Here is an 11,193-nt window from a genome sequence, read left to right as displayed (position 1 = left end):
AATGCAAGGGAAAGGGTAGGAATGTGTGAGTTTCTAAAGGCCTGGAGAAGATTTGGTATATTTGTGGGACAAGAAATAATGATTTCATTAGCAAGACAAGGTAGAATCACTAGATACATTTTAAAGACACTAGGAGTGGTGACTTTGCATTTACACCAGGAGCAATATTGTTTTCACGGTGTGTGCCAGATGCAGTCATGGAAGGAAACGTACTGTCATTTTTTATTGGCTTCTTTATCAGCAGATGTCATACATAGTGACAGGGACATGAAAAATGTTACTAGTATGTGTTGGCACCAGTAACTGGATTGAGTTGAGCAGTAAAAATGAAGAGAAATGTAAACTGATTTGGGGAAAGTAGAGTCAATGAACTGAAGGTTCCTGTGGAGCAGGAGAACCTGGGCATGGGATATAATTTTATGAAAAACCAAGAAGTTGGCTGTAATAGCAGGCTAGGTCCTCTAAATATTGACCTCCTAGTGAGAGGTGACCTCTTGGGTACAGCTTAGATGTGATGCACAACTATTAAGCAATTAGAACTTCAGAGACAGACCAAATAGAAATCCTAGCTGCATCATTCTCTAACCAGTAATTTTGTCGTATTGCTAAAATTTTCTGAACTTCCATTAAACTGAAAAAAATTTGTTAAATTATAATCTACTGGGTTACTGTAGTGATTTCAGTGGGCATATTCTTTGATTCTCCAAGCCCAGAGTCATATTTAATAAAAACTACTGTTTTCTGGGCATAAGGTAAAAATGAGTGAGTTAATCCTGCTTCTATTTATGAAACACTGTTATCATTTGTCCATGAAATACATTTAATTATTGATGTTTTAAAGGAGAATTTATAATTTATAAGTGCTTTCACACACCATATAATGAAACACAGGGATGTTATGGCTAATAATGATTAATATGGGGTAGAACTTCATCTGTAACTAATGAAAATAACAAATTGATCTCTCTAAGTAGAATATATCGAGTTGATTCATAGCCAGAGTTTGTTCTAACAAATCCTACCTTTCACTGACTGATGCCAAGTTGTGCCAAACCAGACCAAAAATCTAAACTTCCCTTCTTGTAGTTATGACAGTAGCTGCTCCATACAGCTCTTTCTCTCATTCAGTCAGGTGGCAACGTATCAGGAAGTATCAGCTTGTGTGAAACACTGTCAATATCCACAAACTCTCAACTAATCTGATCTGTACTCATTTTAGTGAGCCTAAGGTTTTCTTTATTCGATTTTGCAAAATCAGGGCCACATGGCCAGCCCACCAAGAGTTTTATTCCCCTGTCTCGAAAAAGCCCCTCCTACAGTACTCTTTAAAGTTCTCAGTCCTAGAGCAGATTTCTTTCTCCCCTTCCCCCAATTCATCCTGTTTACATATCCCTGGGTGTGAATCAATAACCTTTGTCTGGTCTAGCAATGCCATGGGCCCTTTCTGCCTAAAGATGGACCATCTTGAGAGATTCCTTCCATTTCAGACCAGTCAGCCCCTCTCTCTCTCATCCTCAGCCCTCTGGGGGCTAGGTCGCTGTACAGAAGTAAAAGGAAACAGCCCTACAGATTGTCAAATTGTTAAAGCAGTTTTAGATTCTAGAGTGTTTCAACAGCTCTGGGCCTCGGAGTGATGCAGAAGCCCTGGGCCTGAGGGTGTTGCAGCAGCTCTTGATCCATTGACGAAGAAACTGAGGCCACTCAGATAGGTGAAGTAAGGTTTCAGATTTTATTAAGCCAGCTGGCTCAGAGGAACTAGCTTCTTCAGATTCTGAGCCCCAAATACAGGGCAGTGCAGACTTATATGGGGTCAGAATCAGGGACCTGTTTGAAGACAGGAGAGAAACCAGAGGATTGGTCCCACTCAGTAACCTGATTAACAGTTTAGCATGTCTCCTGGGCGGAGAGGGCAGTGAATGTTTTTACCTTTTCCTGTTCATTCCCCCTTTGATGCTTGCCCTTTGGGAACTTTTTCCCAGGGACATCATCTAAATGTTGCATACGGAATGGTATTTTGGTATTGATTTGGATTGTTGGTACCTTTTCTATTGATTATTGTTTTAATGGCAGTTTGTATGGCCCTGATTGCTACTGGAAGGAGGCATGGAATGATTAAGTAAATTCCAAATAAAACAGGACCCCACTGACGAGGCTCTTGAACCCTTTAAAGGCAAAGAACTACATAGCTTTGTGGGTTCCATCCATTCCAGATTTGCACAGGGGCATGGGCAACTTTGTGCATTTTTACAAGGTCTTTTACTGCCAGATTCTGGTCATCTTATTTGTATGCAGCAGTTAGCAAAATTAAACTTCTCACATACCCTTCCTCCTTACGCAGCCAATAAGTAGTCTAGGACTAATCTGTTTTGATAGATGGCATTTTGCATCTGGGTCTGTTGGCACGCAACAAGGGTTAAGGCCACCCCAGTTCCATTGGTTATAGATTCAGTTACCCAGGAGGGTGCCCTCACATTTATAGCAACTATAGAAGAGTAGTTTGGTTATTGTTTGGCCCACCTTGGTGGTATAGGTTTATATATTACACAGATTTCTCCCTTTCCCACACCCCAAAGTCCCACGGCGAACATCCTCATGCTTCAGCTGTGCGTAGATCAGCCAGCTCCCGGTTTGTGGCTGAAGCAGGCAGGGCAGGTTGTACATCTCAGTGTTACCTTGTAAGGGTTTGTAGGATCAGTTTCAGCTTCCCACGGAGATGTGGCTTTTTCCAGTCTCCTGTGGTGAATCCAGGTGGGGACTCCTACCTTGGCTAATGGGCTTGGGACGTTTTCTTGTTCTAGTCCTCAGTAATTTTTGCAGATGCTTCTGGATGCCCTCCCAAAAGGAAAAACAAATCATATACATTTATTACACTCTGAGTTAAATAGAACTTAATGTTTTCATCCTGTTGAAAGTATTAGTGTCTTGTGAGAGTCCCATTGTGTCCAAGTTTTGAGTCCAGCTAATTAGACAGCTGACGGGGTAGCTAGAAGGACTTCCCAGGGTCCAGTCCACTTTTTTCTAACTGATTTTCAGGTCCATCTCTCCATGTTCTGAGCAGAATATGATCTCCAGGCTGGAAGGGTTCAGGTTACCTATAGGGAAGGAAGCAGACCTGGAAAGAGCAATTTTTCAAATAATAGGAAGTATGTGGTGGAGGTGTTGCGCATACCGCTGCACCTTTAAATCTTGGCTGAGGTCAGGTAGAGGGTTGAGGGAAGCTATCTAGGAAGGCTTACTGTATACAACTTTATAAGAGCTCAATTTAAGCCCGCTTCTGGGGGCTACCTGAATTCAAAACAGGGCTAAGGCAACAGCTGGTCCCAATGTAGATAAATTTCCTGACAGTTTTGTCATTTGTTTCTTTAGAGTATGGTTCGTTTTCTTAAACCTCCATGTTGAATGCAATCTCCATTTCATCTATAGATATTTGCTGCTCCGTTGTCACTTTGGACACTCTGGAAGTCCAAAGTTGGAAATAATCTCTTTCAAGAGGATTTCACTATTTCTGAAGTTCTTAGTTCTGGAGGGGGGAAACCTTTATTCAACCAGAAAAGGTGTCTATAAAAACAAAACCAGTAAATATTTAATTCCTCTGCTTGGGGGCATCTGCATGAAGTCAACCTGTTAATTTCCAGGGGGTTGTTTACATTGGTATTGATACAGGACAGCCTGTCTTGGGATTGCTCTTGAGCCTGGTAAAACAGTTAGAGCTAACCTCCTAAATGATTTTTTTTTTTTTTTTTTTTAAAGATATCTTGCTTTGAAGCCAGGGCCTTTTTCATGTAGTGGGTCATTTCAAGGACTCATTTAAGTAGAGCAGGTGCTAGTTTTCACAGGATCAGAACCATTCTATTAAATAGCCATTTACTTTTTAGCTTTTAATTTCTCAGAACCAGAACAATTCCATTGCCATTTACTTTTCATCCTTTAACCCCTCTCTTAAATCCGTCTGCCTCAGTTCTACTCAAGCCCTCTGGGTACGCATTCAGTTTTTCTAGCCAACATTTCTAATGCCCTCGTCAGTGCAGTCAGTTAAGCTTTTTTGCGCTGAGATCTCCGGCAGGAGGGCTATTGCCTCTACCAGGTCTTGTAAGATTACTCTTACACACCCTGCTATCCAAGTCCCTTTTTCCATGTAACTACTTCTATTCACAAATAACGTCTAGTCCACCAGATATAGTCAAAAAGATCATGTTGGCTGAAGAATAATTTGTCAATGATTTCTATACAATCATGGTTCAGCCTTCTAGTTGCCACATCAGTGAGAAGGATGGCAGGTTTAGTCGCCCCATAATTCACAGGGTAATATTTGGATTGTCTATTAAAATAGCCTGGTATTGCCTGTCCGTCCTGTTGTGACCCATAGGCTTCCCTTGTTTTGCAGCAGAGAGACTACTTGATGGGGATGGGGATGAGCTGACTAGAGTGAATTTTTCAGCCTCTTTCCTGAGAGGATATTGATTTCTGTGGGATGGTCAGTTTCCAGGCTTCAATCAGACCTTGACGGGGGATGCTTGTTGGCTCTTCCCAGAGTTCCACTAGTCCACACGAGGAATTTACCTGATTGTCGATTTCCTCAGACCAATGTGACTGGTTTCCAGAGTCTGAATCAGTAATTGCCAGGCATGTTCATGAGAAACCTCCATCTGCAGACTTTTGGTTTCAGAAAGCTGTTTGAACATGCAGGTCCTGGCCCAGTAAGGGGACCAGTCCGTTATTTTCTTTTCCCCAATGAAGCAGTCCAGGGGTTTCAGGAAGAACTGGTCCTCAGGCTTCCCTGAAATCTCAGTCACCATCACTGTCCCCCATTGTTATTTTCAGCTGAGGTCCCGGGGGTGGGGGTAATAGAGGTGGCAGAGGTTGAGGCCAAATCATGCTGGGCCCCTTACCCCCTGACACCATTAGTCTTCTGCAGAGAATGAAACTTCTTCAACTGTCTGTTGCGTTGGATGGCTTTTTCTGCCAGATCCTCCCATGAGATTTGGGCATTTATTTTTTCAATGTCCACATTTTTGCATAAGCATGTCTCCTTGCTTAAGGCCCTTGTTTCTTTCAGGTGTCCTCCCTGGGGTCCCACAGGTTTACCTCTAGTGGTCTTTTAGAAAGACATTTATGGCCTGAGACTTCTCATGCTCTCAGCTGTTAAATACCTCAAAAGTGATGTCCGCCAGTTGGGATGGATTCATGCCAATTTCTGCTGTTTCTTTCTAATATTCTGGGTGCTTTGGGAGATAAAAATCATGTTAACCATTTGGATATTTGCTGAGTTCTCAGGATCAAGGTCTGTGTACTTACAGTAAGCCTGGTAGATTCATTTAAAGAATTCAGTTGGCTTCTACTGAACTGCCTGTACCCATTTTGTTTAGGAACTCCTTGTTTCAGACCTCTGAGAATGCACCTTTTATAGTGCTCCAGTTGTGGTAGGCCCATTTAAATTTCAGTTTGTGTCAGCTAGAAGAATTGCCTTGACTGAGTCCTGGGTCCTGTTCAGGTTTTCATCCCATGCCTTATCTCAGACCAGCCTTTTTCATTGCTGGTAAGGAACATTGTCAACAGAGCCTGAATATCTGCCCAATTAGGATGATGGGTAGCAAAAATAGTGGTTATTAAATTTTTTATTTTGGTTGAGTCATCCTGGTGTGGCACTGTGTGGGTCAGTGTGCTGGACTACCAAGTCCATCTGAACTGCAAGATCAGCAGTTCAGGCCCACCAGTTGCTCCTCGGAAAACCCACACAGGGTCACCATCATGAGTCAGAACCGACATGACAGCACTGAATAACATGTCAATAAGGATTTGAATTTTTCCTATTTAACAAGTCCAAGACAGAGAAAGAAGTATGTGCCCCATAATATCCTGAAGCTTGCCCTTCCGAATTCAATTTTATGGGCATCTGCAGAGGGGTATTGCCTTGCCTCTGTTCCGGGCAGCCCTCTACCGAAATGGGCCCCTAGAAGGGTATGGTACAGAGAAATCACTTCCAAACTGCTTTCCTCAGCGGCTTAATGTGGCCGGGCAGGTTCCCTAGATTAAGTTATACTTTTCCATGATGGCAGCTGCTGGTGTACCAAGAGTTGTAATAAGACACGGTTACAATCAAAAGCTATATTTCACAAAAAATAAACCATTCATATTTCTTTGTATATTCACATACAGGCCTGCTTAGAACTGTTTTCAACTAATACTCATCTACATGGCTTTCATATTAGCGGTATAAGTGCATTATAGTATATATACACAATATAACTTACATCTTCTTGGAATTCCAGGTTGTTTTCAGTTTCTTAAACATAAAACAGGACAAAAACATAGTAATTTAGAAAACAAATAGACAATCTGACACAGTGGTTTAATAATTCAAGCTGTAAGATGATATAATAATTTTAAGGATCCAGTCAAAGGTTATTTTTCCCATCATCTAGACCATACATTGGCCAAGCTGTATTACAGTAAAACACCATTTCCTTTGATGTCATAGGAGGGTACCCATACAGAAACCAGTTAGAAATACTCCTTACAGTGCTTTTCTTTGGGATTGAGGCTTATATTTATTTTAGATACAGAAGTTAGACTTTAACAAAAACATAAGGGACACTTTTAGGAAATTACTTCCTGCCTATCATGCCCCAGTGTGCGCACCCAGAATAAAGCCACAGTGAGTGCAGGAGACACAGGGCTGAAGACTCCCAATGAAAAGATTCTCGGCAGTGCTGCTTAGAGTGTTCGGTTACTGTGCTTCTGGGCTCACCTGTCCAAACAGCCAACAGGCCTCTCACGGCGGTGCATTCACAACAGACAGATCGCATCCAGACTTTGCTGTTGAGATGATTTTCAAGTGTCTCTTAGCTTTGGAGAGTTTCGAACCAGGAGTCCACTCTGCGCCAGCAGTGAGGACCATCTCCCTAAGCCATGTGAGATTCACTACCAGTCCAGTGCCAGACAACTCATTCTCAACACATACTCCTGCACACAAGATCTCCCTTTTTTAAAAATTCATTAGCATACATTCTAAGACTGTTGGCTCACTATGAGAATTCCCCATATCACCTAAGTATTCCATAGCTGGAGCTGTGGAACCACACAGACTGGGTGCAACAAGCCGCACTTCACCTACTTGCACTCAACCAGAGTTGATGGCTGTTCCACCCCCCCTTAAGGGAGTTCCTAAATGATCCTTCTAGGTGAGACCTTGGAAGGGGATCAGCCTTCCACTTCTGTCTGTAGGAACAGGCCTGACTGGGTTTAACCTGGATCCCGGGGCCTTACCTGTTCCAGAAGTCCTGGTCCATTCTCTAGTTCAACCTCTCCTCCAATCAGGAGAAGGATGTGTGGTGGCTGGCTGCTCCCACTTGGAGGAGGAGGAACCGTCAAATGTGGCGGTAGCATGCCACCATCTCGTAGGCCAAGGGTAGCTCGCCAGTAGCCACTCCCCAACTCCAAGCCAGTGGCTCAAAGGGCTAGTGCAATCTGTTTCCGGTCAAGGAGCCAAATGTTACAGCAGTTTTAGATTGAAAAGTGTTACAGCAGTTCTGGGCCCGGGAGTGACACAGCGGCCCAGGGCCTGAGCGTGTGACAGTAGTTCTTGGTACATTATCAAAAGAAACAGGCCACTTGGAGAGGTGAAATAGAGTTTCAGATTTTATTAAACTGGTTGGCTCAGAGGAGCTTGCTTCTCCAGATTCTGAGCCCTGAATACGCGGCAGTGCAGACTTAAACGGGATCTGAATCGGGGAGGGGTTAGGTTGTGGACCTTTTGAAGACAGGAGGGAAGCTAGAGGATTGGTTCCGCTCAGTAACCTGATTAACATTCTAGTTTGGCTCCTGGGCAGAGAGGGCAGTGGATGTTTTTACCTTTTCCTATTGAAAATAGGCAGATGTGAGTTCCTGCTGACTCTCACTGCCACTGTAGGTTCTGCAGTTCATGTAACAACTCACAAAATGTAGGTAAAGGGTTATATTTAGGCAGGGAAAGGGATAAAAATGAGTCATACACTTGCAAGGTACAGAAGGGATCTTTGTACAGAGTTTCTTTGGCCTCAGAGTACGTCCTTATCCTATTTTCCAAAGTGGTTGTGAGTCTGGCTGCTAACCTCAAGGTAAGCAATTCGAAACTATTAGCCGTTCCACGGGAGAAAGATTATACTTTCTGCTCCTATAAAGAATTACAGCCTCAGAAAAGCTGTACAGAGTTGCTATAAGTCAGTCCAACTCCAGGGCACATTACAATCAAATATTAGCTTTACCACCTGACCATGATCTAGTACATCATGTCGTGTGAGGCTTTGTGTCAGCATCCAGGTGGTCTGGCTATCAGGAACCCAGAACAAAAGCCTGTTAAAAAAAAAAAACTTGTGGGGACCCATCTCTGACTTACTCCAGCTTCACAAAGGAGAAAGAATCAAACTCAAAATCAGCAGAGGCAAGACATACCTCCACCCTACTTACCTTCTTTTCCCTATTGTGACACCAACCATACCTCCCACAGCACTCTCTGCTTCACATCTGGTTTTGACAATTCATTGCAATGGCCACAAAGGACTCATAACAATACTCACAATTAATGGAGTTTATTAGGGAAGTGAACAGGTTACAATTCAGGATCAAAACCAACGCAGGATGAGGCAGTTTCCCAATCTGGAACGCCTTTGGTCTGCCATATTGCAGACACACCCACTCATGTCTTCGGCTTCTGAGCCATGTGACCCCTTGGCCTCTGTTTCTGTTCAGGCAAATGTTACAAAGCTCTTGAACCAGTCTGTGAATGCCCATAGGGCACATTCTGCAAGTCAGTCTCCTGCATGTAGGCACTCAACTGTACTCATTTCATGGGCCTAGATCCCAGAGCTGCTCTTGTCATTCCATGCTGTTGCCTTTGCTTTCCTCTATTTTTCTAGAGAAGGATCTCATGATCCACTCTAGCTCTTCCTTCTTGATGCTCTTGAGATCTTCTGTTCCAGCTTCTGAAATGGCCCCTTTTAAACCTTGCTGGATGGCAAAACCAACCAATCCCAGTCCTAGAGTCTTGTACACTTTATTTGCATGGTCCCATTCAATCACTTGGTGAGAATTAAGATGTTAGATAGAAAAGTAAATTCAAGGCACCACAAGGCCAAATTACTTTCTGTACCTCACAGTTAATTGTTGTTGTTATGTGCCATCGAGTCGGTTCCGACCCATAGCGACCCTGTATAGGGTTTCCGAGGGTGTAAATCTTTACGGGAGTAGAAAGCCTCATCTTTCTCTCGCGGAGCAGCTGGTAGTTTCGAACCGCTGACCTTAAGGTTCGCAGCCCGATTTGTAACCACTACGCTACCAGAGCTCCTTCACAGTTAATTAGTACCATCATAAAATAGATTCTTAAGTTGCTTAGTTTATGTCCAAACCCATTGGGTTCAGAGGTGAAAAAGCAATCTAGAAACCTTGTTTGGAGGAGCCAAAATGATTCTTGGTGAGTATATCCAGAAGGACAGGGACAAAGAAGAGGAATGGTGTGATGTTCCAGACGGCTGGACTGGATGTTTAAGAACTTCTGCTGGTGCATAAGCCATGAAGAATGAAATCTGAGAAATACCACAGTGTTTATCTGGATGTGGAGAAAAAGATTCATGTGACATGAGTTTGGGATTCTATGGTTTGGAATTGGGGAGGGAATTAAAAATTTATGAATGCTGCGGGGCAATTAACTTATAAACCCTGTGAGCTCCATGTTTTTGTATGTAAAGTATCTGTATTTACATCTTTTTAGCCATAGTAGTAATAGTTTTGCTCCCTTTGACCAGGGAGAAAGGAGTCCTTCCCCTGTTTGTATTAAAGCACACTGCGTAGTATGTTCTTTGTACTGGTGATTGCTCTCAGGTGAAGGTCTGGGGTTTCCTGATATCTGGTTATTGTAGGCAAGCCTGGAGTCTCATGACTTCTTTTTTTTTCATCCTTAGCTTTGCCTGCTTAGTGCTTGGACTGTTTGTGAGTGAAAACCCAGCAGAATACCATTGGCAACTGAGCCGTTGACAATGCAACCACTGGTGAGTAGGGAATTCCTCTTCCAATTGAAATTGCACCTTTGTTGTCAGCAGATTTCTCCTCTTGGCCTAACTCTGATTCTTCTGAGTGTTAGCTTTTCAAGTGTCTTAGCTCTGATAAATGTTCTTAGAACTCTGGAATCTTTTTTGTTGGGTTAGAGACTCATGGAAGTAATCTGTCCTAATATTTATTCTAGATTTCCAACTTTCAATAAGTTTTTGTTCACAGAAGAATGAGGTTTTCTTTTTCTCAGCTAGTCCATGGCCTCATTAGAAAATAATTCACTCATTGACCATGATATTTCCTTTAATGGATTTAGGATTGTTGTGAATCTAGGTGATAGAAATGATTGAGAGCAAAACTTTACAGTCCAACAGGGAGGCAGATGTTTCAGCAGGTAAGATTATTCAGTCCAGTATCACTAATAACGGGTATGGAATGTATGATGTTGAGGGGAGAACCAGAAAAGGCAATGAGAATCATTCATTTTCCTCAATATGGATAGAATGTATTTGAATATTTTTAAAACAGAGAACATAACTTTTCAACATTAATCTTGTCTCCAATCATCTATTTTCTCTCTGTAAATAACTTTTTGTTCAAATTTGATAACTGAAAACAGCAGAGTGTATTATTTCCATAATTTTGGCTGCATATTCAGGATTAGGAATATAGTTGTTGTTGTTAAGTGCTGTTGGGTTGGTTCTGACCCATAATGACCCTGTGTAGGGTTTCTGAGGAGTAACTGGTGAACTTGAACCGCTGACCTTGCAGTTCAAACCGACTTTGCAGTCCCGCACGTTAACCAACAGCGCCACATCAGAATATAGTAGGTTCAGGTAATTTTAAACCCTGTAGAAATTTTGAGAAACCAGAGACCAACAGTTTTTTGTTTTTGTTTTTGTTTTGTTTTGTTTTGCCCTCAAACACAGAAAGAAGTTGAAGATACAAGAGACCCAATGAAAACTGGTGATAAAATTAAGAATGAGGGGTCTCATACTACAGGACAGGTCAGGTTAAGACTCTCCTTCAGTATAGCAGTCTCAGTGACCCTGATCATGCTTTTGAACTATCTATCTTTATTTATTGCAATGAATGTCTGAGTTGTATAGAGCTGAAAGAGGGAGTGCTTACTTATCCCTAGTTTTGTAAGAAACTTAGGCAGTTCTTCAG

The sequence above is a fragment of the Chrysochloris asiatica genome, unplaced genomic scaffold (assembly GCF_000296735.1).
Source record: "Chrysochloris asiatica unplaced genomic scaffold, ChrAsi1.0 scaffold00260, whole genome shotgun sequence".
NCBI classification, from domain to species: Eukaryota; Metazoa; Chordata; class Mammalia; order Afrosoricida; family Chrysochloridae; genus Chrysochloris; species Chrysochloris asiatica.
This window is presented reverse-complemented; position numbering follows the sequence as displayed.